The sequence below is a fragment of the Simochromis diagramma genome, unplaced genomic scaffold (genome assembly GCF_900408965.1).
Source record: "Simochromis diagramma unplaced genomic scaffold, fSimDia1.1 OVJJ01000699.1, whole genome shotgun sequence".
In the NCBI taxonomy this organism is placed as follows: Eukaryota; Metazoa; Chordata; class Actinopteri; order Cichliformes; family Cichlidae; genus Simochromis; species Simochromis diagramma.
In genome coordinates, this window is record NW_024387495.1 from 210,561 (window position 1) to 238,434 (window position 27,874).

At 43.0% G+C, this 27,874-nt stretch overlaps 1 protein-coding gene and 1 long non-coding RNA gene across 3 annotated transcripts in view; one reads left to right on the forward strand and one right to left on the reverse strand.

Moving 5' to 3' along the window:
• The window catches only part of LOC120725645 (RNA binding protein fox-1 homolog 1-like), a 293,134-nt gene that overhangs the window by 207,956 nt on the left and 57,304 nt on the right, over positions 1–27,874 (forward strand). The gene's annotated exons all lie outside the window — the stretch shown is intronic.
• On the reverse strand, positions 1,234–27,062 carry LOC120725648. The gene is made up of 4 exons (XR_005694163.1): positions 26,715–27,062; positions 25,548–25,552; positions 6,436–6,447; positions 1,234–1,245 (listed from the first exon to the last, which is right to left on the reverse strand). It is a non-coding gene; the product is annotated as an uncharacterized LOC120725648 (long non-coding RNA).

Consider the following 27,874-nt stretch of genomic DNA (forward strand, 5'->3'; position numbering starts at 1 on the left):
GCAGATTCAGTGTTAATAATATTCCTAGTGAACAACTGTTGGGTACAATGATCACAAACATTATCTGCACATAATGTCGACTCCAGGTGAGTCAGATGTGTCACAATGAATGACAGCAGATGTTATAAAGCTAATTGTAAATGCATTTGCTTCCTCACAGCATGATTATTGTTGTGTAATCTGGTCCAGTGCATCAACAAAATACATGAATAAAAGTAGCTCAAATAAAGCTGCACACTGTGCAGGGCAGTTCATTCAGAACTAATGTAATTTTGATGTACGGTCGCCTGAGCAGAGATCGGTCTGTGCTCTGCTAAGTTTAATCCAAAATGTACCAGGGACAAAATTACAAAATGTTTTATATGGAAGGCTGTTTTCTCAGTTCTGTCAAGATAATTATCAAAAACGATGTGATTTGCAGCAGAACACTCAGAGCAGTGAGTTTAAATACCTGCTGTGAACCATCCAGAGTAATGAGTAGTACAGCACAAGAGAGGTGAAGAAGAGAGAGTGCAGAAAGGGTGGAGTGGGTGGAGAGGTGTCGGGGTGATTTGTGACAGAAGGATAGCAGCGAGAGTGAAAGGGCTTGTGAGAGCTGCTGTGATGTATGGTTTGGAGACGGTGACACTGACAGAAAGACGGCTGGGTAGCTGGAGGTTCACAAAGATGTTTTCATTGAGAGTTAGCAGCATTAGAAACGAGAATCTGAGGCTATGATAGTTTAGACATGCAGAGTAGGGACAGTAAATAGTGGTTTATTGTAGGGTCTCAATAGAAAAGTGTCAATCGTGACATTTGTCTTCTATTGTTTCTAACCCAAATTTTATAAATTAATTAATTAATTATTAATTAATTAACCCTTTACAACCGGTCAGAGCAGGCACATTCCGTTTTACCTAACTATTTTTAAATCCCTGTAGAACTACAACCACATAAGGTAGCGCAATAATTTATTTTGCATGTGAAACCAGAGGAGTTGTACTTACATCTAATGACATTAGCTTGCCCTAGGTCACGGTTTCCTTCCACATGTAGCTTTTGCAAAAATTGCATAAGAAGCACTTGCAGCAACAAAAACATAATATTCCAGAAACACGCTTTGCTGATGTTCATAACACTTCCTACGTTGACATATGCCTCAGCGTGAACTATTGCATGTCCGCCATTTCCTGCCCGAAGCCGGAAGTGACGTCATTTTCGCGAAAGCCTATGTTGGTGTTTTTAAAAGTCATGTTTGACTTTATGCTTTTCTGTATCGTTTCTGGGATGCTTAGAACTCAAATTACACTGTTGGAAATAGTTTATTTTGATGAATTATAATATTTATTTTCATTTTTCCTGTAGCATATAAAAATTAGTGTATCTCAAAAATAAAACTATGAAGACACTCAAAATGAATTTCTCGTGGTTGGAAACTATTTTGTGCAACTTTTTTGTATTTACAGTTTTGAGGGATAAGCCTCTTAAATTTCTCTAACTAGAAATATATGTTAACAAAAAAAACAATTTTCAATTTTTTTGTAGTTTACTGCACTACAATTTTTTGCAATTTATGTAGTTACTATGGACTTAATGCATACATATTATTAAAATTTGGCCTATAACGGCTGTATTGATATATGGAAACTTGAAATGCTCCCACAAATGGCACTACAGCATGTAAAAACATAAAGATAAGCTCTGGCGGACTTGGTTCTATGGTAGGTCTTAAAGGGTTAAATAGCCTGTGGCAAATATATTAGTGTTGTCTTCTCACTATACATGCTCTTAACTTTATGCAAGAGAAAATAAAGTATAAAAAAATGATATTTTTCGCAAAGAAACTCCGTCTTGTGGTTTGCAACCTGGTGCTGCTGTACGTGCACCCGGATTTGCGACATACTTTACGGTAACTCACAACAAAGACTGCACCCTCGGCACTTGCTGTTTACAGACTGCGTAATTTCTAGATGACCACAGGTCAGGTGGTATATCGTGATATATATCGTTATCGTGATATAAAATAATTCATATCGTGATAAATATTTTTTCCATATCGCCCAGCACTAGCCTTTACCTTACAATATAAGGCACCTTGAGGTAACTGTTGTTGTGCTTTGGTGCTGTATAAAGTGCACTGGTAAATGATGAATAGACTACGCTGTCTGAGCACTCAAAGAAACAGAATCAGAATACTTTATTAGTGCCTGAGCTATGTGGTCGTGGTTCCTCAAAAAGAGCAACAACAATAACTAACTAAACAAAACTAAATAATACAATATATTACAAAGTTAGCAAATAAAAATACAAATATCCCTATATATTATAACAGAGCGTTCTCACTCCCGAGGCGTAACATGTCGACGTTTTGTCACGTCCCGCGGCGTTCCTGAGGAACGCGAAAGGGGACCTTCGGCGTTCTTATGGTACGCGGCGGGTTATGGCTGGAATCCAGTGCAATGACGCTCCCGCGGTAGTAGACGTTCCAGCCCTGTATTCCAGCCCTAAACCTAACCTTATCCCTAGCCCTGACCATAACCTTATTCCTGACCTTAACCAGGACTTTAGTGATGTTAAATAGCGTGTTTCTAAGCGATTTGAAGAAAAAGAGCGAACATGTGTAGGTTCAGTCCAGACGGTTCTCATATTTCCTCTTTTTCCGAGGTCGTCATTTAGGAACGTGGTGGGTAGCCGAAAACGTAATATGGTGACGATTTGTCACCTAGCGTAAAATGTTACGCTTTGGGAGTGAGAACGGGTTGATTATAAATAATCAGTAAATCCCTGTATATTACACAAAGTTTTACATATACACCATCGGTCAAAAGTTTCAGGTTGATCAAGCCTTGAAAGCCTGTGCTACTAATTCCTACAGGTGTTCCAGCTGTTCTGGATTACTTCCAACCCCCTCTGTCTGCATAAAGTGGAGATATCATCTGAATTTCAGGAGCGGGACCACCTCTCCTTCATGCCCCCTCCGGCCTCAGGCTATAAAAACCCCCCTTCTCCAATACCTGCCATTCTCATTTTCATGCAAACACCCCTCATCGTCAGACGCCTCGCAATTCTTTTTTTTTTTTTTTTTTTTTTTTGTGTCCCGTTTGGATCTTTAGCCATCAGAATTGTTGTCTTAAGGCCAAGAAAGATGCCAAGCGGATTTATTTTACCAAGTGGATCATCATGGCCTTACCATTTTGGTCCATTTGATTGACCTTTATTATAATTATGAATTTATTTTATTTTCGGTTGCTACAAACGGGACAGACATGACTGGGGGATAGGACAGGAAGAGAGAATGAAAGAAAGAGAGGGAAAGAAAGAAAACCAAAGGGGAGAAGAGACGGTGAGAAGGGGGGGAAGAAAGAAAAAAAAAACAAACAAAAAAAAAAACACCTGGATCACCTGTATGGAGAAAAAAAACAGAAGAGAAAGCAAACAACAAAGAGCAACATAATAAAACAAAACAAAACAGCACCATCACAATAAACTAGCTAGCAGTAGATAACAGTAGATACTAAATAATAAACGATATTGTGCAGCACGCAAGATCAACAGCGCACAATGTGCTTTGAGGCAGCAGCCAAGAAAGGTGTAGTCCGCGTCTGTGAACACCCGTGTGCACACCTGTGTGCATACCTGTGTGGATCAGCATGCTTGTATTCCAAAGGTTTCTCCATGTAACGATCTGCTAGGGAGTGTGGGGAGCCATAGCCCCGTCCACCAGGGTATGAAGCAGGTATGGAAGAGATCCAGGCCCCAGATATCCAGAGGCCCCAGAGTACAAGGACCCGAGGAGGACCACCAAAAGGGGGGGGAACCGTGCCACCCTCCTGGGAAGAGCTGAGTAGAGCCCCAAAGGAGAGGTCACCCTGCAGCTACGGAGCAGAGACCAGAAGGGGTTGCAGTGGCGTGCCCGCGGACTCTGCCAGCAGCCAGCTGTGCCAGAGAGGACCGAGCTTCAGGCCCAGAGGCCTGAGGGCACCCCACCCCCCGGAAGGATCCCAGCCGGGCCACAGGCACCCGGCCCCGCCAATCGGCCACTATGAGTGAGCCGGTACATACATGAGCGCCCAGCCCCAGACGACAAAGACCACCAACACACCAACGTCTGAGGGCATCAGCCACCGGCAGGGAGTGTGGTGAGGGGAGATAGGCCTCCGTACTTTAGAGGGCCTGAGATGTACCCAGAGAGGTTGAGTCTAAGACCCAACCTGACATATAGACACAGACGAACAGGCACACGCGGACACAAACGTGCATTCCCACCCCATATGCACAACCAAATACTCGGCACTCATCCAACGTGTAGACAGACACAAATAGACACTGCACAGACAGTCGAACTCCCCAAACATACTCTATATCCCAGGTCCAGGTACCCCCACCCTCAGAGGGGCATGCCGCACCTAGACCCAGGAGATGTAACCCTTCTCTCTGGGGTGGAGGCAAGCGGACCACCTCCTTATCTGCAGTAGCAGGGAGGCCCCGCATCCCAGACCCCAGTCTGACGGCCAGCACCTCCTCCCAGCCCCCCAGCCCTGACAGCTAACAGAACCGGGGTGAGTGAAGACCTCAAACCTTCCTACGCCGCTCATATGTAGTGTTGCTGTGTGCTGTTCTAAAGTGCATTTAAAACTCAGGAGAGCATGGTACTAGCTTCCTCTCAGAGAGCAGCACGGCTCTTCCCAAAAACCCTTAGTGTCTAAATGCATTTAAAATTGAGGGTAGGGCACCAGCGCCAGAGGTGGGTTGGAGTACACCGACCATCCTCTGGATGCTGTAAAACGTGCCCACCCCCAAGGCCCTATATGTATGTGTTATGTGAGAGTGTGAGTAATGTGGATGTCTAGGTTGCAGAATAAAATTGAGGCACAGGCGGCCAGAAGGGGACAGAGGGGGAGTGCCTCCCCTGCACCCTGGTGACATACCTGCACCCCAAGCCCTGCGTGTGTGGGTGGGTGTGGTAGAGCGGGAATAGGGAGGCAGCTGAAGATGGGGAGGGAAGAAAGGGAGGGGCAAGCGGCCTGTCCCGTAATCCTGTCCCGGGCACAAATGAAGCTAGCGCCTCCATTAAAAATGCTTCCTCGCTCCTTTCAGCCTCACCCAGCCAGCTAAAGCCCCAGCTCGCCACCACTCCGCATGCTTCCTCCTCGGCTGCTCCTCCCACTCAGCGTGACATTTGTCCAGGGTTGCCAGTTCTGCGTGCCCCAATCCCACCTTCGCAGCTAGGATTCTTCCTCCTCTCCCGCAACCTGCTCTTCCTAGGATGATTGATGGCCACGACGGTTCCATTATTATACGTGGTGTGGCTCCTTCTCGGTCGAAAGAGCTCACTCCGGTCGAGTTTGCTCTAGCCTTCTAGTTATACAGAGACGTCCTCTGCACCGCTTTTCCCTCCCAAAGACAAGAGTTTGACTCCTATCTGACCATTATTCTTGAACTCGCGTTACGTTTTGGCAGCACCGGATTCTATCAGTACCACATCCAGTTTGCTTCTCAGGCAGCTGCTCGCCATCAGCAGTTTAACTAAGACACTTTCTGGGGCAGTCTCTATCAGGAAATCTACTGCCGCGTCTTCGCCACCCGTTCTTCTCTCTCCTGCAAGTCGTGCGGCGCCCCGTCACATCCTGCTTCCGCCTGTGTAATCCCACCCAAAACGATCCACAGCCCTTGCGCCATCCTTCTGTTGTCTCCCGCTTGACCCCAGCTCCCATGCCAGAACCTTCTAAACCCACAATCTCCACCCCCAGCATGCTTTTGCCTCACGGTTCAGACAGGCGGGGCAGGCCCATCATGCACCACAGAGGCCGTACCATTTGCAATAACTTCAACGACTCCGGCTGTTCTCAATGCCACTACCTTCACTGCTGCTCCTTTTGCGGCGGCGGCCATTCCCGCTCCACATACCCCCACAACCCCACCAAGCCATGACTAGCTCTGTCAGCCTCCACACCCATCCACATTTCGGCACTAAAAGACGCCTTAAAAAAATCACCCTAACCCAGACTTTGTCAACTTCTTAGTAAAAGGTTTCTCAGAAGGATTCCACCCAGGGATCGTCTCCCAGTCATCGATTTCTTGCACTTGCAAAAACCTGCAAAGACCCAGAAACCGTCGACAGCCTGCTCGCCAAGGAAGTCAGGGAGGGTTTCATGATGGGACCCTTCCCCAAACCTCCCTTCCCCCTCTTTCGCATCAACCCTCTGGGCATCGCCACCAGGAAATATTCAGGAAAAAAGCGCATCATCATCGATCTTTCTGCTCCCCACGGCAGTCAGATTCCAAGCATAAATAGCCTCATTCCCAGCGACGACTACTCTCTCAAACACTCAACAGTGAACCATGCCATTTCTCTCATTAAACTTGCCGGCAGAGGCTTTCTAAAGTCGACATCACAAGTGCCTTTAAGGTCCTGCCGATTCACCAAACGTCAGCTGCTGTCCCTGCTGTTGGGACACTTAAACTTTGCTCTACGCATAACCCCTCAAGGCCACTCCTTTATCTCTCACTTGCTTGCACTCCCTGCATCTAATCCGTCACTCCTTGACTCAGTCACGCTGGATAGCTCTTCCAGGGCCAAACTGCGTCTCTGGCAACTTCTGCTCGCTAACTGGAATGGCATCACCTTCTTCTAAGACAATCAGCTGTCCCACCCCGATGACCTTCAGCTCTTCACAGATGCCACCCCTTCTGGTGGCTTTGGGGGCTATTACGGCCAAAGGTGGTTCTCTTCAGCTTGGCCTCCCGAGTTCCGTAAATATATCCACGATCTGTTCCTGCCTTCATCAGCCGTTTACGAAATCTACCCGGTAGTCATCGCAGCCTTACTGTGGGGCCACGAATGGTCAAAAAAAATCCATCCTCATTCGGTCCGACAACTTCGCCATAGTCGACATTATCAACAAAGGCCGAAGCAATTCTCCTTCCATCATGCCCTTCATGCGGCGGCTCACGTGGCTATCAGTCACCCATCAGTTCCTAATCAGAGCAGAACACATTCCAGGCCACTTCAATTCCATTGCTGACTCCCTGTCTCGTCTCTCCCTCCAGACATTCAGAGCCTTGGCGCCCCACGCAGAGGCAGCTCCGACCCCAGTTCCTCCATTTTCAGCCACGACGTTCGAGATCTAAACCCCAGCATCGCAGAACTCATCAGCGTCTCCCAAGAAGCAATTATAAATAGCCTTGCAGCAAGCACATTGTCCTCCTATTGGGCTGCTGGGAACACATTCCGTTCATTCCATCATAACTTCAACCTGCCCTTCCTGTCATTCAACATCGCAACAGTTTCCAGCTTCATATCTCATGCCTTCCGGTTCCTGAGCAGAGCATCTGCCTCCGCAAAGGAATCCCCAACCACTTAAGCTCCTGGGTCGATGGTCATCACAAGCCTACCTGTTATACATTCACAAAAATCACCAAGACCTCCGTAATGCCCAATCTTCGCTCCTGTAGGGGATGCCTTCTTCGGGGTTCTGCCCGACCCGAGAGCCGTTGCCAGTCCCCTTCAAGGCCTTCCCCAAACCGCAGCACTATTCACACTCCTCATCCCTCATCGCCCATCGTTACCAAGGATGTGGTCCCTGCTAGTGAAGTGGAGATATCATCTGAATTTCAGGAGCGGGACCACTCCTCCTTCACGCCCCTCCAGCCTCAGGCTATAAAAACCCCCCTTCTCCAATTCCTGATGTTCTCATTTTCATGCCCCCCCCCCCTTTTCTTTCCTCTCTTCTCCTCTTTTCCTCTCCTCTCTTCCTTTCCTCCATTTATTTCTCGTTAGTACATGGGGTTTTGCCCAGCCCGAGAGCCGTCGCCAGTCCCCTTCAAGGCCTTCCCCAAACCGCAGCACTATTCACACTCCTCATCCCTTATCGCCCATCGTTACCAAGGATGTGGTCCCTGCTAGTGAAAGCAGTGTTAAACACACTGTGGTATACCCTCGTGAGCTTCAGTTGAACAGTATCGTACTGCAGAAAGTAGTGTGTTGGTACAGAAATGGTGAGAAAAGGCAATTAACAATGGAAGAGATGCACTGCCTGTGGGAATGTTCAGAAAAAGGTTTTTGAAAGAAGTTTCAGATGTAATTGTACATGTTACAAGAGTTAAGCTGAATCCCTGTCCTAAACTATGTATCCTGGGGATTTACTAACTGAAAGCCAGCCCGGCAAAGTTCTCCAAAAAAACACAATCTGCTGCTTGTTACAGGTGAAATACAGCATAACCAAGTTATGGAAATTAGACCACATGTGAAAAGCTGGCTGTCTGGGTTGGCAGCACGGTGGCACGGTGGTTAGCACTGTTGCCGCACAGCAAGAAGGTCCTGAGTTCAATTCCACCATCAGGCCGGGGTCTTTCTGTGTGGAGTTTGCATGTTCTCCCTGTGTTTGCGTGGGTTCCCTCCGGGTACTCTGACTTCCTCCCACCGTCCAAAGACATGCAGTTTGTGGGGATAGGTTAATTGAATAATCCAAATTGCCACTAGGTGTAAATGTGCGAGTGAATGTGAGTGCGAATGGTTGTCTGTCCCTGTGTGTTGGCCCTGTGACAGACTGGCGACCTGTTCAGGGTGTACCCCGCCTCTCGCCCTATGACAGCTGAGATAGGCTCCAGCGCTCCCCGCGACCCTGAAAAGGATAAGCGGAAGCGAATGGATGGATGGATGATGAGCAAATATAACTGTACTTGTCTGGTTCGTACGGATATACTTTGTTATTTTTAAAGAACTGTTCAATAAAGGGTAAGAAATGGCGATGTGCATGTTAAACACCCTAAAACAGAAGAGGGCACAGCTCATTACTACTGTCATATAATCTGATGCTGCTCTAACTGACTTCTACTTGGAATCTTTGGACTACACTCCAGCCTGCAGCCCTGGTGTAATGAACTTAAACTTACAGGATTCCTGGGTCATTGACCCAGCGTTTTCAGTTCATGTTCTGTTTTTTCCACTTGTACCATTTCCTGTTTCATTATGTTCAGCTGTGTATTCGCCTGTGTCCAATTATCGTCATCATTTAAGTTCCTCAGTTTTATCAGTTCTCTGTCGTGTCATTGTCGCTGTTAGGTTGTCCCAGTTCCATCAGTTCTGTCAGTCAGTCTTTCATTCAGTCAGTCGTCCAGCCAGCCAGCCATTTTCTACTTCTGTTCTGTTCCCTCTGTCTACAATAAACACCAACCTTCACCCACCTGTGAGTCCAGCATTTGGGTCCTCCTTCCCTCATCCGCACTGCAACCCCTGACATAAACCCTGTTGTCCCAAGCTATGCTAGAACTATCTCAGGAAAAAAGAACAAGATAGCAAGTTTAAAAACATGGAGTGTTCAGCACAGTCTCCAGACTTAAACCCCATCCAGCTGGTTTGGGATGAACTAGACAGAAGAGTGAAAGCAAAGCAACCAATAAGGTGCCCATTTATGGGACCTTCTGGTACAGATATGGGAGAATATTTGATTTCTATTGTAGAAAGAATGCCACGACTGTGTTCAGCTGTTCAGCTTTCATCTGAGAAAGGGGGCGACTCTGATGAGTCAGAAGGTTAGGATGCATTTTGGTTCTTTTTTAACTCCAACTGCTTATTTGTACTGTGTTTTCATTTCAGAGTGCAATGAGACATTAAACTGCATAGTCTTCATTAAAAAAAAGTTGAGATGTTCTAAAACAGTGTTCAGGGCTCAGTGAGGAAGGAGGCAGCAGTGGATTGAAGGCTGGTCTGAGCCTTTCACTGTCACAGTGGTGTTAGCTGGGATGAGTGGTGAAAGAGACTGGTTTCTGGTCTGTAGCCCAGTAGAATCTGTGCGTGACACTTTACCATTCTAGTATTGGCCAGTCTGGGTCCAATGCTAGACTGTGATGAACAGAGTATTTAGAAGTGCTTCTAACTCTGCTGGTCACGTGACCCAGACTACAAAGTGAGTTCAAAACATTCATTTACAGTCATTGACGTTAAGAGCAGTCAGTTTTTAATTAGCATCTGTGACAGGCACATAAATAACTACAGATATTAAAGTCAAAATAAATAAACTGTATCTGAACTAGAGCTGGGCGATATGAGATTTTTTCATATCACGATATGTTTTTTTCATTTCAGGCGATAACGATATCTATCACGATATAAGCCAAATAACTATATTTGTAAGATTTAAATGTGCCGTTGCTCACAAGTAAAATGTGAAATAATCAGCAGCTTGTTTTTATTTAAATATTTATTTCCCATAATAAGTTCAACAGGGCAGATGTACTTAAGGTACATGAGACTTTTTCAGATAAATAAAGGCAAATATTGCAAACTACACAAAAGGCAGCCGCTAAAGCGTTTAAGTTTCAAAATAGAACAAACGAAACAGACTAAATTGTCAATTCCACTTAGAAACAAAATATTAATTCTAAAAATAAATCTTAGTTTGTTTTACAGAAGAACAGACAAAACTGACTAACTTTTGTCAATATCAAATAAACTGAGAACTAAAAGGAAATTCTCAATCTCTCCTTGTTGTATAGCTGAGCTTTTCAAACAGTTTTAACAGTTACTTTAGTCTGACAAAAGCCGAATGACGAATTAGCGCTTCCAGTCAGAGACTGAGGCTACGTCCACACGTACACGGGTATTTTTGAAAACGGAGATTTTCCGTTTTCGTTTTAAAAAATAATCCCGTCCACACATAAAGGCAGAAATGAAGGAAAACGCTGCTATGAACATGCCAAAGCAGCAGGTGGCGCTAGATTCCTAACCGTGCAGAAATGTTGGCCAATCAGAAGTCTAGAAGCCTCGGTGGGAAAAAGTAAACAAAGATGGGGCATAGAAGCAGAACCGAGTCGTATGTGTGGAAGGACAGTAACTGTGTGTATATATAAGCATTTAAACACTGCAGAGAGTAGAATTAACAGTAACAGTATTGTAGAAATTCATTTCACCGAAACAATAACGTGGCGCACAGTGTGACGCATGCACCAGTTTATTGTATTTCCAGACTTGCTTTCGGCACAATTTACAGTGCACGCTACTCTGTTTTTTGTCAGACTTGAAATAGCAGAAATACCTTCACACTACGGAACTTCTATGGCTCTTCCGTTCGACAATCTCTCCGGCATTGGAACCATCATCTGTTTTCTCTTCGGTCACGCTCGGTTGATTTTTCTAGTCGGCACACTCATTTCCTCCATTACGCGCTGGCTCCATTACGCGCTGGCTGCTTCCCAAACAAACACACGTGCGGCTTGGCACTTGTGCTGTATGTAACAAGTCACGCGACGTGACGCTGCGGCTGTGATTGGTTCGGCTCTGCGCTACTTAATTTGGATTGGCTGACCTTTTTTTTTTTAAGAGGACAAGAGCGGCGAGGTCTATCGCGATAGCTTAATTTCTCTGTCGAGTAAAAGTTATATCGCGATACATATCGTTATCGTTCTATCGCCCAGCTCTAATCTGAACGGGGGGGATCCAGACGAGCAGCTGAAGAAAACACCAAAAACTTCCAGAACATGGAGATAAGAAGTTCAGGCAGGTTTCTGAAAATGAAATGAAACATTATTGAAACTCCAAAGCCTGACAGAGTCAACCTGACTGTGTAGGTATGCACCAGACCCTGCTTAGAGGGCTGAGACGCATTTCCCAAATGAAACTCTGGTCCTTTATCTGAACCATGGACAGAGAAAGAAATGCACTCAAGAAACGCAATTAAGATGGATTTTGCAGATAGACAGAGATAAAAATTAAATCTGATCATTTTATCTGGTATTTAATGAGACAGATTCTCAGATTTATCAACATTCTCATAATTGGATCAATCGAGTGACTAAGAAGTAAGCACAACATGTAGAAAGTAGGACTCTTGGGTGATGTCAGTGACTGACTTCATATTTCATGTGTAATTAAACAAACAGCTGTACGGGCTGTAGGTGTGTAAGAAGAGCATTGGTGGGCTGAGATGTTTGTATCTACACAGGTATGAGCTCTGAAACACACAGTGTGTTATATTCGGTTTTCAGTGTGAGGTGGATGTTACACACATGCACTTATTTGCATTTTCCTTTCTCATGAATGAGCACACTGACGTGATTGACTGGGCAATGTAGGACGGCAGGTACACACCATGGAAACCACTGTGTTCAGAAAGAATCAATCACTGCCTTTCAGTGTGATTCAATTTCATTCACAAAGAGCTGGGAAGCAATTTTAAATTGGAAATGCCACTTGACTTCAAGTAGGGGAGAAAGAGGGTGAAGGAAGAGATGGAGGACTGAACTGATTCATTTCAGGCTTTGTTAAGGTAGATATTTTTTTCCAACACAGTGTGGTTAAACTGAGGCCTATGGAGCTTCAGTAATCATGTCTGTGTGTGTGTGTGGGAGTGGGTGAATGGTGGGTATCGCAGGGTCATGCATTTAGGTTGTTAGTTTTGAATTATAAGACATTTAGCAGAGATAAAAGTTTGGCTGGCAGCATCTGTGCCTCTGTTTTATCTCATTGTTATTGTTATGTAAAGTTTGAATGTGAGTCTGTGAACATTCAAACTTTACTGAAAATGTATTTGATTTACTGAATTCTGAATCTCACACTTTTACATCCATGTGAATGTGGCACACATGTTTTATACAAGGTCTTAAATAATCAGGCCCCATCTTATCTTACAGTTTTTTACAGACGCTAGGACACATTTCTCAATACTTAGGTCACTTTTGCAAAACTCCTCACACAGTGAGCACAACAGAAGTCTATGTGGGCTAAACTGAGGATCAGTTATTATTGTTTTGGCACAAAATGCATTCAATGACTACATCTCTCAAATTTCATGAATTATTTTCTCACTCAGACACAACAACTGCCAAAAATCTTTGTACGTACAGGACATTTTGCATGTGCTTACATACTGTTTTCAAAACTGTTAAACTTATGGCCAAAACAATAACACAATGCAAAACTTAAAAAGACAGCAAAATGCAACAGCAATATTTTATTGAAACATATTTTAAATCTAAAAATGCAGTTTAACCAGCCACAGCTGATTCTCATTGTAGATGAACATCTACACAGGTGTTACTCCTTCAATTTTTCAACTCCTTCAATTCTGGCATGCCAGAAGATTCTTTCCTAGGTGTATTGCCCTAGATGACATAAGATGTGATGTGGATGGGAACCTGTGGCCAAATGGAGAAGACCAAGTAGATTAGCATTACTATTGTATGTGTATCAGTGGATGGTGTGTATACAAATTCTTGTATTTTGGGATTACTTAGTGCAAAAAAATAAAAATACATAAACAAATATTAACGAATTCTGCATGATGTCTGATTCATTCCAGTAACATATATTGAAATTATAAACAGAGATGTGTCCTTGTTTTACACAAGAAAACACTGTGTAATGCTACATGTTGTTAGTGTTTTTTAGGTCATTGTTTTGTGGGTGACAAAGTGTGTTTGTCGGCTGTCAACCTTTGCTAGTGTTCTGGAAGAATGAGTTTATTTGAGACCTGAATAAAGTGTTTTGGTAGTTGTAGTGCATTTTGAATGTGAAATGAACTGCTTTGCCAAGCTGACGGTCAGTTAGGAGGATTGCGTGAAGTGTTTTGCAAAAGTGACCTAAGTATTGGGAAATGTGTCCTAGCGTCTGTAAAAAACTGTAAAATATGTTTCAATAAAATATTGCTGTTGCATTTTGCTGTCTTTTTAAGTTTTGCATTGTGTTATTGTTTTGGCCATAAGTTTAACAGTTTTGAAAACAGTATGTAAGCACATGCAAAATGTCCTGTACGTACAAAGATTTTTGGCAGTTGTTGTGTCTGAGTGAGAAAATAATTCATGAAATTTGAGAGATGTAGTCATTGAATGCATTTTGTGCCAAAACAATGATAACTGATCCTCAGTTTAGCCCACATAGACTTCTGTTGTGCTCACTGTGTGAGGAGTTTTGCAAAAGTGACCTAAGTATTGAGAAATGTGTCCTAGCGTCTGTAAAAAACTGTAAAAGTAGAATGGGAGGCAGAGCCTTCAGTTTTCAGGCCCCTCTTCTGTGGAACCAGCTTCCAGTTTGGATTCAGGAGACAGACACTATCTCTACTTTCAAGATTAGGCTTCAAACTTTCCTTTTCGCTAAAGCATATAGTTAGGGCTGGACCAGGTGACCCCGAATCCTCCCTTAGTTATGCTGCAATAGACGTAGGCTGCCGGGGATTCCCATGATGCACTGTGTGTTTCCTCTTCACTAAATATGTGATTATACACCACTCTGCATTGAATCATTAGTCATTATTAATCTCTGTCTCTCTTCCACAGCGTGTCTTTGGCCTGTCTTCCTCCCCTCACCCCTACCACTCGTGTAGATGAGCTTCATTTTGCTGCAGGTTTCTTCCTGTCTAAAGGGGGTTTTTCCTTCCCACTGTCTCCAAAGGTTTTGCTCAAAGGGTTTTTGTTTTGTTTTTTTATTATGGTATTTGAGGCAACAGTTGTTTTGATTTGGCTCTAAATAAATAAAATTGAATTCAATTAAAGCTTTTTGCAGCTGGACTAAAGCTGCTGTGCTGTTCAGTTTTAAATAGAAAAAAACAGAAAAACATCTGAAATCTATCTGAAAATTGGGGGTGTGTGGGGAGGCGAATTTCTCATGACACACACAGTATATACACAGAGTGTGAATGACAATGAAACACGCTCCTCTGCATCGAGCCCACATCAGCATTCCTGAGCCCGGAGTCCTATTAGTCCCACTGTGATAGACAGCTGCCCCTCCTCATCCCCCATCACTCTCACACACACTCACAAGCACTGCACACACTGCAACACGCTCACTCAATTAAAGTCTGGCCTTCCACCCTTTCTGGAAACTGTCAGAGGGTGTTGCACCACCATATCTGCGTGAGCACGCGTCTGTCTGTGTGCGTCGTGTGGTGTGTCAGCAAGTGACAGTGACACACGATGAAAATGCGTGTGTGCGTACCAGGAAGCACCGTCAGCTAAAAGAAAAAACCCGAGGACACATTAAAATACCGAAATCTGTTCCACACTTGAGCATTTCCTAAAACTAGTTTCAAAAAATATTTAGGAGATAACTGAAAGATGCTGTTAGTGACATGTTTCATGTAGCAGAAATGTTAGTGTTAAAATAAAACTAGTCAGTCATGATAATAATCATTCAGAATCACATTTACATAAGAAGGTGACAGAGTTTGAAATCAGCTTCCTCTCCATTAGATCTTATGTCTGTATTTCTTAAGCGATAATAATCCTGACTGTGAGTGGGAAACAGGTCAGCTGAGTCAGAGAGGAGCTGCATACACTTGCTGATCATCACATAATATCACATTTGGACATTTGGACACTCGGTGTTTACTAATGGAATACACAGCATTACGTATTTAAAATACAAAATATGAGTAACTGTATTCCGTTACAGTTACCGTTTAAAAAGGTGGTATTTAGAATACAGTTACTTTGTTGAATTAAATGGATTACACGGCTCTCTTTTCCTGTTTCACATGTTAGGCTATGCCCTCTATATTTTTCCACGCTGGTGGAAACCCAAACAAAACACGAATTAAGAGGCTCAAATGTCTGTGTCTCAATCTCGTGTCTCATACTGATGTGAAGAAATATTTTTAAAAATTATTGTTCAAAAATTGATTTAATGTGAAGGCAACAGGCAGAGTGTTACAGGCATCGCCCTAAAGCATGCAGCCTGATGGGCAGTGTAGTCCGTGCTGCAGGGAGAATGGACTGCCATACCTGTTATGTGTCTGTGAGCGAGGAGGGAGAAAAAGGAAAAGTAGGAGCTGTCATCGAGCAGAAACGGGAGCTGGAAGCATGTAAATATAATAATAACCACTGCAGCCAAACAGAAAGTCTGACGAACCCAGCTGTAAGTAAGCTATTAAGACTCGACTGTACACTGTGTTCCTGTTTTCCTCCGAAACAATAAGTTCTAGTGATGGGATTTCCGTCTCTTTTTAGGGAGTCGGCTCTTTCAGCTCCCAATGAGCTCTTCAGGTTGTTTTGTTGCTTTAATTTATTTATTATCAACAACAATATAAAATTATGCACAAAAGGAATTACTAATGTTAAAAAAAAACATGGTTTTATTTATGTATGTTTATATATAAATATATGTGGTGGCCCCTAGAGACAAAGCATGTACAAACTCCAAAACACATTTCTAGCGTTAACTGAACTTCAAAACAGCTACCTAGATCACTTAAATTACACAATTGAAAGCATATGTGTATTGTTTGTGTATTTACACACCAACACTCATATATATTCAAATATAAAAAAAAAATGTTCATTTACCTGTTACTACCACACATCAGATCCAGTCATTGGTACTTCCTGGCTTGTGTAGCCACCAGGTAACAAAAGCCTCCTGGAGCACTTCTGTTGTGTTTTGGAGTTTGTACGTGTTCGGTATACACCAGTTGAAACTTTAATGACAGGCCACTAAATCCAGAGTGATGGTAAAAAATATGTATTAGTGCTGTCAATAAATTGAAAAATTAAGTAATTAATCTCACAATTTTCTGTAATCAATTGTGAGGAGGTTAAGCTTGTAACTGACATTTATGCAATATAATGAAGTAAATGTAGAATAAACACAAAGAATGTGTTTTGTACGTGTTTTGTCTGTAGGGGCCACCGTAAATATACTTTTATTTATTCACTCCACATAAAATGTAATAAATAAATCATATAATATAATCATTTAACTATTTAAATTTTCAGCTTTTTCCTTTTAAACAAATTTAAAGTGAAACAACACAAAACACTGCAAACCACAACACAATTAAATATAAATTAAGATATGCAAAACAAAAAGAAGATGCACATTCTCTGTCATATGGGCCTGGGATGATTTTTTTGGGAGAGTGTTTTCCTGCTTGGAATTGCATAGATAGGATTCACTGCATGAATAAACTTTCTGAATCCTTTATCGTCCGCAACTGAAAATAATTGTGGATGATTACTATAATAATAATGATAATAACTATACCTTTCTAATGTGACGTTGTTGTCCCTGGCTCTCTCTCTCTCCCTCCTGCTCTGTTCCTGTGCTACTGCGAGTGTAAGTACTCCCCCCCCCCCCCCCCCCGCGCTCAGTGCAAGCACACAGCTGATGTGCGGCATGAAGTGAAAAAAGGGGTGTAAAGACATGTAGTTGTAAAAATCATGATAATATATTAAGTAATCCAAAGTATTCAGAATACATTACTCTCATTGCGTAACGGAATACATTACAAAATACATTTCAGGTAATGTAATCTGTAATCTGTAGTGGAATACATTTTAACAGTAACCTTCCCAACACTGTGTACACTCAGCAGAATATTTCACTGAATTTCACACATATGTAACAAAGTAAATACAATCTGGAGTTTTGTTAAAATTGCGTACTTGAAGTATGTGCTTGAACTCTGTAAAGGAAAAGGATTGTGATGTTATTTCTCATCAAAGTCTGTGCTTCCATAAACTGGAAACCTTTGGGAACAATCAGGGATTTTCATAAAAGTCTGTGTTTTCCTTCTTCTTTGTACGACTGGATCCAGTCCATCCACCGCTGAAAAGTGCTTTCTACTAGTCCTGTTCACTCAGTCACACACCTTCATTTGTTCATGCATCTCTTTGAATTGTTCTCCAGCTGTCCTTGAGTGAGGCAGAAGCTGGGTAGAGTGTTTTGACTGTGCTACAAAGGCCCTTGTTTTCAGTACTGTTGTATGGACACAGGTCAGCCATGCATTGTTTGCTAGCCCACTCTGAGCTGGGAGGTAGCTTTGTTAAACTACATATGTCCAGTTTTGGTTGGTTTCCACCTTTTATTGTTTCTTTTTCAGAGTAAAGTCAATCCATTCAATAAGACGCTCTTGTCTCTGATTGATGGCACAGAGAACCGAGGAAAGTCTGTGTGTGAAAAGTCAGCGCTGCTGTATTCTTGATTGGTTACAGAGGTGGTCTGTTTTTTAACACATGTTGTTAAAGATCTCCGTGCATCTTCCCGTGTCTGGGTTGAACTGAGACTGCCTTGATCCAAACCAGCCCAGCTCAGCCGTGTGTGACATGCGCAGCGATGAAGGAGACCAAATTCAAACACTGATAAAGTGAAATTCCAGGTTCCCTGGTGGCACTTTGACCTATATAGTCTAATATGTATGCTGAGCCCCTCACTTCTTACACCCTGATTGGGATTTGATTAGCAGCACATCCAGAGGAAGCCTGTGGGCCGGTCTCATCGAGCAGCACTTTGACTGGTGGAAACCACAGGGTGGAATCCAGATGTGGGCCGGTGGATCCAATCATCAAAGTCCCACCAGGTGAAGGAGACAAGATCCTTTTACCTGTGCTGGCAGGATGTTGCACTAGCTAGCAAGTTAGTGTTCAGGGTCAGCTGAGTATAATGCTGGACTGTCACATGTATGCACTTCCAGCTCACTGACCACTTCTTCAAAGCTTTTCAGTGGTCAGTGAACGACTGGTGAACATAGTTTGTTAACTGCTATGTTTTCCATCTGTGATGGTGCGAAGCCAATCAATGTGCTTTGATCTTCAATGGAAATTTGTGGACTGGATACAAAGATAAGAAACAAAGTCCTTTTGGAGCATCAGTGACGCTGATGTGTTTTGATTTGTACGTCACAGGGGAACGTGGACTGTGACAGAGGTCGTCTGTAATTCTGTAGTATTGCCGTCAGTCTGCTCTGGTCCTTTAAATGATCTTAAAACAGAAAACAGACAAAGGCTCCTAAAGACACCAAAGTTTCTCTTTAAATGGTTTGTGGAAAAAGCAGCAGTCACAAAATTCAGGTTTTATTTCTCTGTTACAAACAAACTTAATTTTTTATCACCACCATTGAATGAGTCTGGTCTATAATAAGTTTAACCATCATTTAAATCACAGAAACCTCATGTTCACAAGTGTAAACTACATATTTGAACAGTTTTAACAACAGGAAGCAGATCTACACAGTAAAATTAGGGACTACATTTATCATCCTTTTATGAATCAGTGTTTCACTGAAATATTTGGTGAATGGTTTCAGCTCCTTTAAATGAGATACCAAAAAGTAGAGTGATGCTACTGGTTCATGTTAGATGTTACATCTCCAGGTGTGTGAGCTGTTAGTGACTGCACGGTGACTAAATACACGTGTTTAACTATTATCACCCAGTTTGTCTGTCACACTGGAAATAGAAGCTTCATCAGTGTAACATGTCAACATTTTTCTTCTTATGTTTTTTTAATTCTTGAAATCAGTTTGTTTGAAACAGTGTAGAAATAGTCAACTGGTGAAGAGCTCAAATCTGCTACAACTCAAATTCAAGAAAGTTGGAAAAGAGTAACAGTGCTGTAGAAAATGTAAATAAAACCAAAATGGCTTGTAACAGTTGTCACATAAAGAATATTAATTAAATCTTACAAAGAGAAAACTCAGTTTTTTAAAATACTCGGTTTATTGACCCTTCTGATGAAATAACACAAAGAAATATTCATTTGCATATTTTCATTTTCATTTGCTACATCTAGAATTTTTGGGGGGTAACTTATTTCCTAAAAATATATTATGTAATTTATTTAGAGAAATGCAGACGTGTTGTTTTGTTTGTTGATGTTTTAATGGACTGAAGCAAACTCTGACATTCCCCACATAGCAGACAGGTCTGGCCCGGATCTGGCATCAAGCCGGCACTGCTGACTGACTGGTGTCATGGTTCATGTCAACCAGATGTGGGCTAGGTCTGGCAATGATGCACTATTTATGTTCCTATTTTCCTATTTTAGTTAGAAGACCCAAATGCCATGTTGCAATACCATACTGCTATGGTAGCCAACGTTTCAAATGCAGGTTTGAACAGAGTTTCTTGTTATGAGCACTGAGTACACCTGTACAATCAGCAGCTGGTCCATCCAGATCCCATCCATGCAGAAACGTTCATACATGTTTCACAGCGACAGAGGTTTTGATGTGTGTGAATGACTAAATGTAGTGTTTGGGGTCCTTGGGGACTAAGTAAAGCGCTATACAAATACAGGCCATCTCAGGCTCGCCTCCACAGTGTCCCGTTGTCCCGTCTTCCTCCCCTCGTTGACAGCCAATCGCAGCAGATGGCCCCGCCCCTCCCTGGGCCTGGTCCTGCCGGAGGTTTCTTCCTGTTTAAAGGGAGTTTTTCCTTCCCACCCTGACCAAGTGTTTGCTCATAGCGGCTCATCTGATTGTTGAGGTATTCTCTGTATTATTTTAGGGTTACAATATAAATATAAATACTAGTCACCTTGAAGATTTTAATTTTAAATAAATCTAACAAACTGAATGTGGGGTTTGGTGTGTGTCCCTTGGACACTTGGAGAGCCAGCGATGGAATCAGCAGCAGTAACTGGTAGATGAGCTTCTCCTCCCCCTCAACCAAAGCTGCCTCACACACATGAGTTTGTTTAACAATCATTCAGGCAGTGTCGGCTGTTGTCTCTTTTTATGTATTATTGTATTTTAATGTTGCAATAGATGAAAGACATGCAGTATGAGTCAGTGTAACTAAGTATCAGCTTGTGCTATGATCCAAGCTGACAGTGAAAACATCAGCTTCTACTAATGCTCCATGACCGCTGTAGCACTGCGTCACCTACAGTGGAAATGTCTGTGAAAGCTTGGATGTGTTTGTGATGATGTTGGGTGGGGTGTGTGGGTCAGCGAGGGTGGGTTCAGGGTGTGCTGTCAGGGCCTAACCAGAACCTCTATAATCTAATCATGCCGCCCATGTCTGTTGTAAATAAACATCCACGTGTGTCGGGTCTGTCACACATGTTCATGTAGCTCTTCAGCATTTGACCTTAGGCTTATATTCTCAAGTGCAGCTAAATGGCCTCAGATTAACTAATTTTACTGACAGAGCAGAGCAGGTTATGTCTAAAGCTATAATAAAGTTATTCATTCATTCATTCATTATTATTTTATCATTAATAACCAGAATAGAGAACGGTTATTTCAACAATTTATTCAACAACATCTAAAGTCACAGTGCTGACTGGTGACTAAAACAGGATCTGCCAGTTACAGGAAATGACATCGTGTCATTTTATCGTAATTATTTTATTTATAAGATCTTGAAACATTACATTGGTTTTTTGTTTTTTTTTGTTTCCACAAAATACATGGTGCTGAGGCCAAACGATATATAATTCAGTGTCTATTAGATATATTTCAGTTTGCATAGAGTTATTATAAAAATCTATAGAATATAAAAGATTTCTCTTTTATAGACTTTTTTGCCTCCAAGCAGCAGTGCTGACATCTTCACAGCTTTAGCCAAAGTAACAATAAGACAGGAAAGTTTTCTTATCATTTAGGAAAATATTTCTGTTGAAGAATGAACTCACATGTCTCAGTGCACATTTTATATTAGCATGAATAAGGCTACGTTCACACTGCAGGTGAAAGCGCATCAAATCAGACTTCTTTGAGCCTCTGCGACCATCTATCCGATCATGGTGTGACAGCGTGAAGGGCACAAATCCGATATTTTCAAATCCGATCTGGGTCACTTTCGTATGTGGTGCTGAATCCGATACATATCCGATGTTTTAGAAAGCGACTGCTGTTTGATGGTCACGTCGCATTAAATCCGTCTTTTACGTCACTGACACAAGACAGACGCCAATTATCAGCTCCGGAGAAGACATCGCGAACGCTTCCTGGACATCCCGTGTAGATGTCAGTGAAACTGCTGGGAAGACAACGTTGGAGAAACGTGAACATTTTATTTGTACTGTATAATCTGCAGATTCTGACAGAAATCTGCAGCTATCCTTTGAAGCACCGCTCCTCTAAAACAGCAATAAGGATCATTATTAGGTTATCTACATTATTTGCTGTCGCATTTTATTTGTAGTGTGAACAAGCAGACAAAAAAAATCGCATTTGACCAAAAAATCGGATTTGACCAAAAAATCGGAATTGAGCATTAAGACCTGCAGTGTGAACGTAGCCTAAGACAATGAAAGTAGGAAATATGACCTACACTGGCACTTCTCATTGAACCTTTAACCAACACAAATGAATTACAGTTTGTACCTGGATGCTTGTGGGAGACCTCTGAATCTGCTAATGCTAGTTCTTCCAGTTTGGGGTCACAGCCTTTAACACTTATGCTGTTTAACCTGCTTCCCATGGCTCCATCAGACCTCGGTACCTGTAGATCTCCTACATATGTGTTTCTGGCTTTTAAATAACTTTGTCTTCAGTCCTGATTGAAGGCGCTTCATACATGTGGTATTTGTTCAAAATGGGGATGTTCCTGACAGGGACGCTGCAGGTCACGGATGCATGTTCACTGGAACACTTGGTGCACTGTAGATGGCTTTGAAGTTGACTTGTGATGTTTTTCCCACCAACACTAGATTCAAGCACTCCTGCAGCCATGTGTGTGCCACTGTGTCGCTGACTTGGAGCTTGGCTGCTGTGAGTGGGCTGTAGCTCAGCAGGTGGAGGTGATCCAGTCCCGGCTGCTCCGGTCTGGGTATCCTTGAGCAAGAACCCCAAGCTGCTCTGTGATGCAGAAGGACCGACACAGCTCTGAATGCTCACTTTCAGCTTTTTTACTTATTCACACAGCCGTGCTGTCAGCGCTCGCTGCTCCAGCTCTCTGCCGCTCAGACCTCCTCTCCCACCCAGCCGCTGCTGAAGCAGGGAAGGCACGATTAGATGATGTTTGCCGTCCCTGACACCACACCCCAAACCCGCTGCTCCGAGCCACCAACCACACACCCCAACAGTGAATATTACATGGAAGCTCTTGGGTGTATAAAGAAGTGCGAGGCCACACAACTCTTACAGAAAAGGATGAAAATGGTAAAATTGTGCTTTAACTTAGATTGCATTTAAATGTCAAATATATAACTAGACTTTTTGTGTATTAGCAATATTAATTTGAAATATCTTCTACAAGACAGAACCAAGACTTGTTTATGCACACAAAGCCTCCCTGTGTGTGTGTCTGCACTGAGCTTGTCATAGTCAGCCGGGTGTACCTGCAGTGCCACAAGCTTTGTGTAGGGTCTGATTGAATTGGGCACATAGGCAGATTTACATATGTTTGCAACTGTTACAGGGGTTAGTGAATATCATGTAGCAGGTCTACAGGGAGCTGGCAGCCCGTGGACTTGCATCACACTCTGAATCCTAAACAGTCTCCTCTCTGCACTGGACTCACTGCTCTATTCTCCTCTGAATGAACACGCTTTCTGTCTTGCTTGCTCTGGCTGTGCCTCTCTCCTGCCGACGTTTTTGTTCTGTAACTATCGTCGCACACACACTCATTGACACACATACGGCTCGGGTCGTGGAGTATCCCCGCACGGCCGGTGAGGGACTGGGAGTGTCGGGCAATCTCTGCTCAGCCGAGTGTTAAATTAGATTCTGTTGCTTCTGTGTGTGTGTGTGTGTGTGTGTGTGTGTGTGTGTGTGTGTGTGTGTGTGTGTGTGAGACACACTCGTTCATAACTCACTTACAGGGACTGGGTCACTGTCACACACACTGATATTCACATCAGGAAAATGATCAGTAGTGTAAAGTCGTGCAGCTTTCCTCATGATGATGCTGATGCAGAGTCGTCCTGATCTCTTCTTCTTTCTTTAAACCCATCTTGTCATCAGACAGAGGTGTTTCCTGACGATGTCACTGAGCCTACTTTATTCGACATAACAGATAAGAAGATATTTCCATGTAACCCTGATACTAAATAATTATGTTGACACTGGAGTGTGGTTTCCTTGATCATAGCTTACTGTTACATGTGTGACTTGATGTGTGTCACTGGCGCTTCACGTGTTTTTGTTATATTTCTGCAGCACATTTTAAAACAGAGTCATGAGGTGTTAAACAAAAAAGCAACATTTAAAAAAAAGCTCCAACAGAATTCAAATATTATTTAAAAAATTCAATGAAAACACAATTTTGTCTTAACTAGCAAAAAACAGCCAAACAATGCAAACAGGTTTAAAAAAAGATTTAACACTGGAGCCTTCAAAGGGCCATTTTGACTATAAATACTGTAAATCTGTTGAAAATATCCTCAGCTCATATTTTATGACCTAAAAAACTGAAGATGGAGTTTGTTCATAAACAAGCAGCATGACTGCATGCTGGTTAGCAAAGTAAAGCCATCCTGGGTTGGACTCCTCCACCTTTCTGGAGTTTCTGGAGTTTCCTCCACCTTTCTGGAGTCCCAAGCACCAACAACCGGTATGACGAACGCGGCCGTGACTCTGGCAGACGAGCTGAACACTTTCTATGCTCGCTTCGAGGCTGCAGCTAAGGTCTCCAACAATGCTAGTGTTAGCGGCGCTAACGGCTGCAGACAGGAAGATGCTGCCAGCACCGGAAACGTGCTCGTCATCTCCGAGCATGAAGTAAGGAGAGCCTTCAAGAGAGTGAACACCAGGAAAGCAGCAGGACCAGACGGCATCCCAGGTCGTATCCTAAGAGACTGCGCATACCAGCTAGCTCCTGTGTTCACTGAGATATTCAACATCTCTTTATCTCAGTCGGTGATCCCCACATGCTTCAAAGAGTCCATCATTGTTCCTGTCCCGAAGAAACCCCACCCTGCTTCTCTCAATGACTATCGCCCTGTAGCCCTCACCTCAGTAGTGATGAAGTGCTTTGAACGCCTGGTCAGAGACTTCATCATTTCTTCACTACCAGACACACTGGACCCACTACAGTTCGCTTACCGTCCAAATCGTTCCACAGACGATGCCATCTCTCATCTCCTCCACACATCACTCACTCACTTGGACACTAGAAGGGGGAATTATGTTAAAATGCTCTTCATAGACTACAGCTCTGCATTTAACACCATAATTCCCTCCACACTCACCACCAAGCTGGAGCATCTGGGACTCAGCTCATCTATGTGTCAGTGGATCTCCAACTTCCTAACTGGCAGACCACAGGCAGTAAGGATGGGCGGACATGTCTCAGCCTCCACCACTCTCAGCACTGGAGCCCCCCAGGGGTGTGTTCTGAGCCCCCTGCTGTACTCTTTGTACACATATGACTGTGTGGCCACTACCAGCTCCACCACCATCATCAAGTTTGCTGACGACACCGTCGTGGTGGGCCTGATCTCTGATAACAACGAGACGGCCTACCTGAAGGAGATTAGGAATCTGGAGAACTGGTGCCAGAGGAACAACCTCCTTCTAAACGTCAGTAAGACAAAGGAGCTGATAGTGGACTTCAGCACTAAGCAGGAGAGGAACTACCAGACCCCCGTCATCAACGAGTGCCCAGTGGAGAGAGTGGACAGCTTCAAATACCTCGGAGTTCACATCACGCAGGACCTGTCATGGTCCTGTCACATCAACACCGTGGTGAAAAAGGCCCGACAGCGTCTCTACCACCTCAGACGCTTGAGAGACTTCCAACTGCCCTCCAAGGTGCTCAGGAACTTTTACTCGTGCACCATAGAGAGCATCCTGGCGGGAAACATCTTAACCTGGTTCGGGAACAGCACCATGCAGGACAGACGAGCTCTACAGAGGGTTGTGCGGTCAGCTGAGCGCACCATCCGCTCCGAGCTCCCTGACCTGCACTCAATCTACAGCAGGCGGTGCTGGACCAAGGCCAGGAAGATCGTGAAGGACCTCAGCCATCCCAACAACAGACTGTTCTCTCTGTTGAGGTCAGGAAAGCGATTCCGCTCCCTGAAGACCAACACAGAGAGACTGAGGAGGAGCTTCTTCCCGCAGGCGATACGGTCTCTCAATCACACCACCACACAGTACTGACCCACACATATGGTTCTTACACACACACTGGACTTTCTGGACTTTGTTTTTGCACAACACTGGTCACTATATTCTTCATTTCCGGTTAATACTTGTACAGCTGCTGTTATTGTGTATATATTTATTTATATTTAGATTTCTTCATACATTCTTATATAGTTCTATATTGTGTATTTTGTTGTACAGTTATTTTATTTTCAACTTTAATTTATATATTTTATCTTATTCTTCCCAGTTAAATTTACCCTTCATTCTAATTTGTGTTGTACAGTTATTTCATTTTTAACCTTAATTTATATTTTATTCCTTCCTAGTTAAATTTACCCTTTTTAATTTTTCATATTTATTTCCTATCTTATTCATAGCCTTTTCCTTTTTTTTGTTTTCTTTAGGTCACGAGCAGTTGTCCAAGCATTTCACTACATATCGTACTGTGTATGACTGTGTACGTGACAAATAAAATTTGAATTTGAATTTGAATTTGTGTTTCTTCCACATGAGCTTCCTCCCTGCAGCTGCTCGAGGTAACTGCTGTTTTAAATGATGTGAAGGGCTCTCTGTCTCTCTATGCTCGTCCGGGCGACCTGTCCAGGGTGTAGCTGACTTCTCACCCCACCACAACTCGCTGGCTGACCTGAGCAGCCCTGACTGTGAAGAATAATCTAAGAAAATAAAGACTGAAATGTGCAGACTGAAGAGGAGGCGTGTGGATAGCTCTGATGAAGAAGAGTCAGGTTTAGTTTCAAAATTTTATTATTGTAAAATCTACCGTACAATATAAAGCACCTTGAGGCAACTGTTGTTGTGATTTGGTGTAAATAAAACTGAATCGAACTGAAAATTCTCTGGACTCGACATGTCCTCACTTCTTACAGACAGCAACAAGTTTATGTATAAATCTTGACCAGAGAACCTTAAAATTGGATTTTTGAATTAATTGCATCTTTAATCATTTCCAACAGCTATAGAAACTGTCAAGAGATTTATTCTAAAAGACACTTCTTCAGCTGAGAGTCAGAGAGTAGAAACACACATGCTGCAGTTTTTACTTGCAAGGGCGCTCACAGAGCGCTCACACCAGAGAGGGGGCCCTGTGATGTGCGCGCTCTGTTCTTGCACTTGTCTTTATTTATGCACAAGAAGAGTAATACAACAATGAATACATTTGTTTAGTGGAATGTTGATACGTGAGCATGTGCATATGTGGTTGTGTATGTGTGTGCATGTGCGGTTTGTAGGGAGTGAAACTGCTCGTTCAGCTCTTATTATTGCTGTAGGAAGAAACTGATCAGAAAAGAACAGAACAAGTTTCGTGGTGAACAACAGTCTAAGTCATCAAAAGGTTATTATGCAGTATTCTATCAAACTTATATCATTAAAAAGCTTATACTGACTACTAAATACAATTTTATATCGACAGAAACGCTTACAATCATCATATTTCCAATTTTCCACCTGTGTATATTTCAATTCAATTCAATTCAATTTTATTTATATTTTATTCAAATCACAACAAAAGCTGCCTCAAGGCGCTTCATAGATACAGAGAAAAACCCAACAATCATATGACCCCCTATGAGCAAGCACTTTGGCGACAGTGGGAAGGAAAAACTCCCTTTTAACAGGAAGAAACCTCCGGCAGAACCAGGCTCAGGGAGGGGCGGGGCCATCTGCTGTGATTGGTTGGGGTGAGAGAAGGAAGACAGGATAAAAGACATGCTGTGGAAGAGAGACAGAGGTTAATAACAGATATGATTCAGTGCAGAGAGGTCTGTTAACACATAGTGAGTGAGAAAGGTGACTGGAAAGGAAAAACTCAATGCATCATGTGAATCCCCGGCAGCCTACGTCTATTGCAGCATAACTAAGGGAGGATTCAGGGTCACCTGGTCCAGCCCTAACTATATGCTTTGGCAAAAAGGAAAGTTTGAAGCCTAATCTTGAAAGTAGAGATAGTGTCTGTCTCCTGAATCCAAACTGGAAGCTGGTTCCACAGAAGAGGGGCCTGAAAACTAAAGGCTCTCCCTCCCATTCTACTTTTAAATACTCTAGGAACAACAAGTAGGCCTGCAGAGCGAGAGCGAAGTGCTCTAATAGGGTGATATGGTACTACAAGGTCATTAAGATAAGAT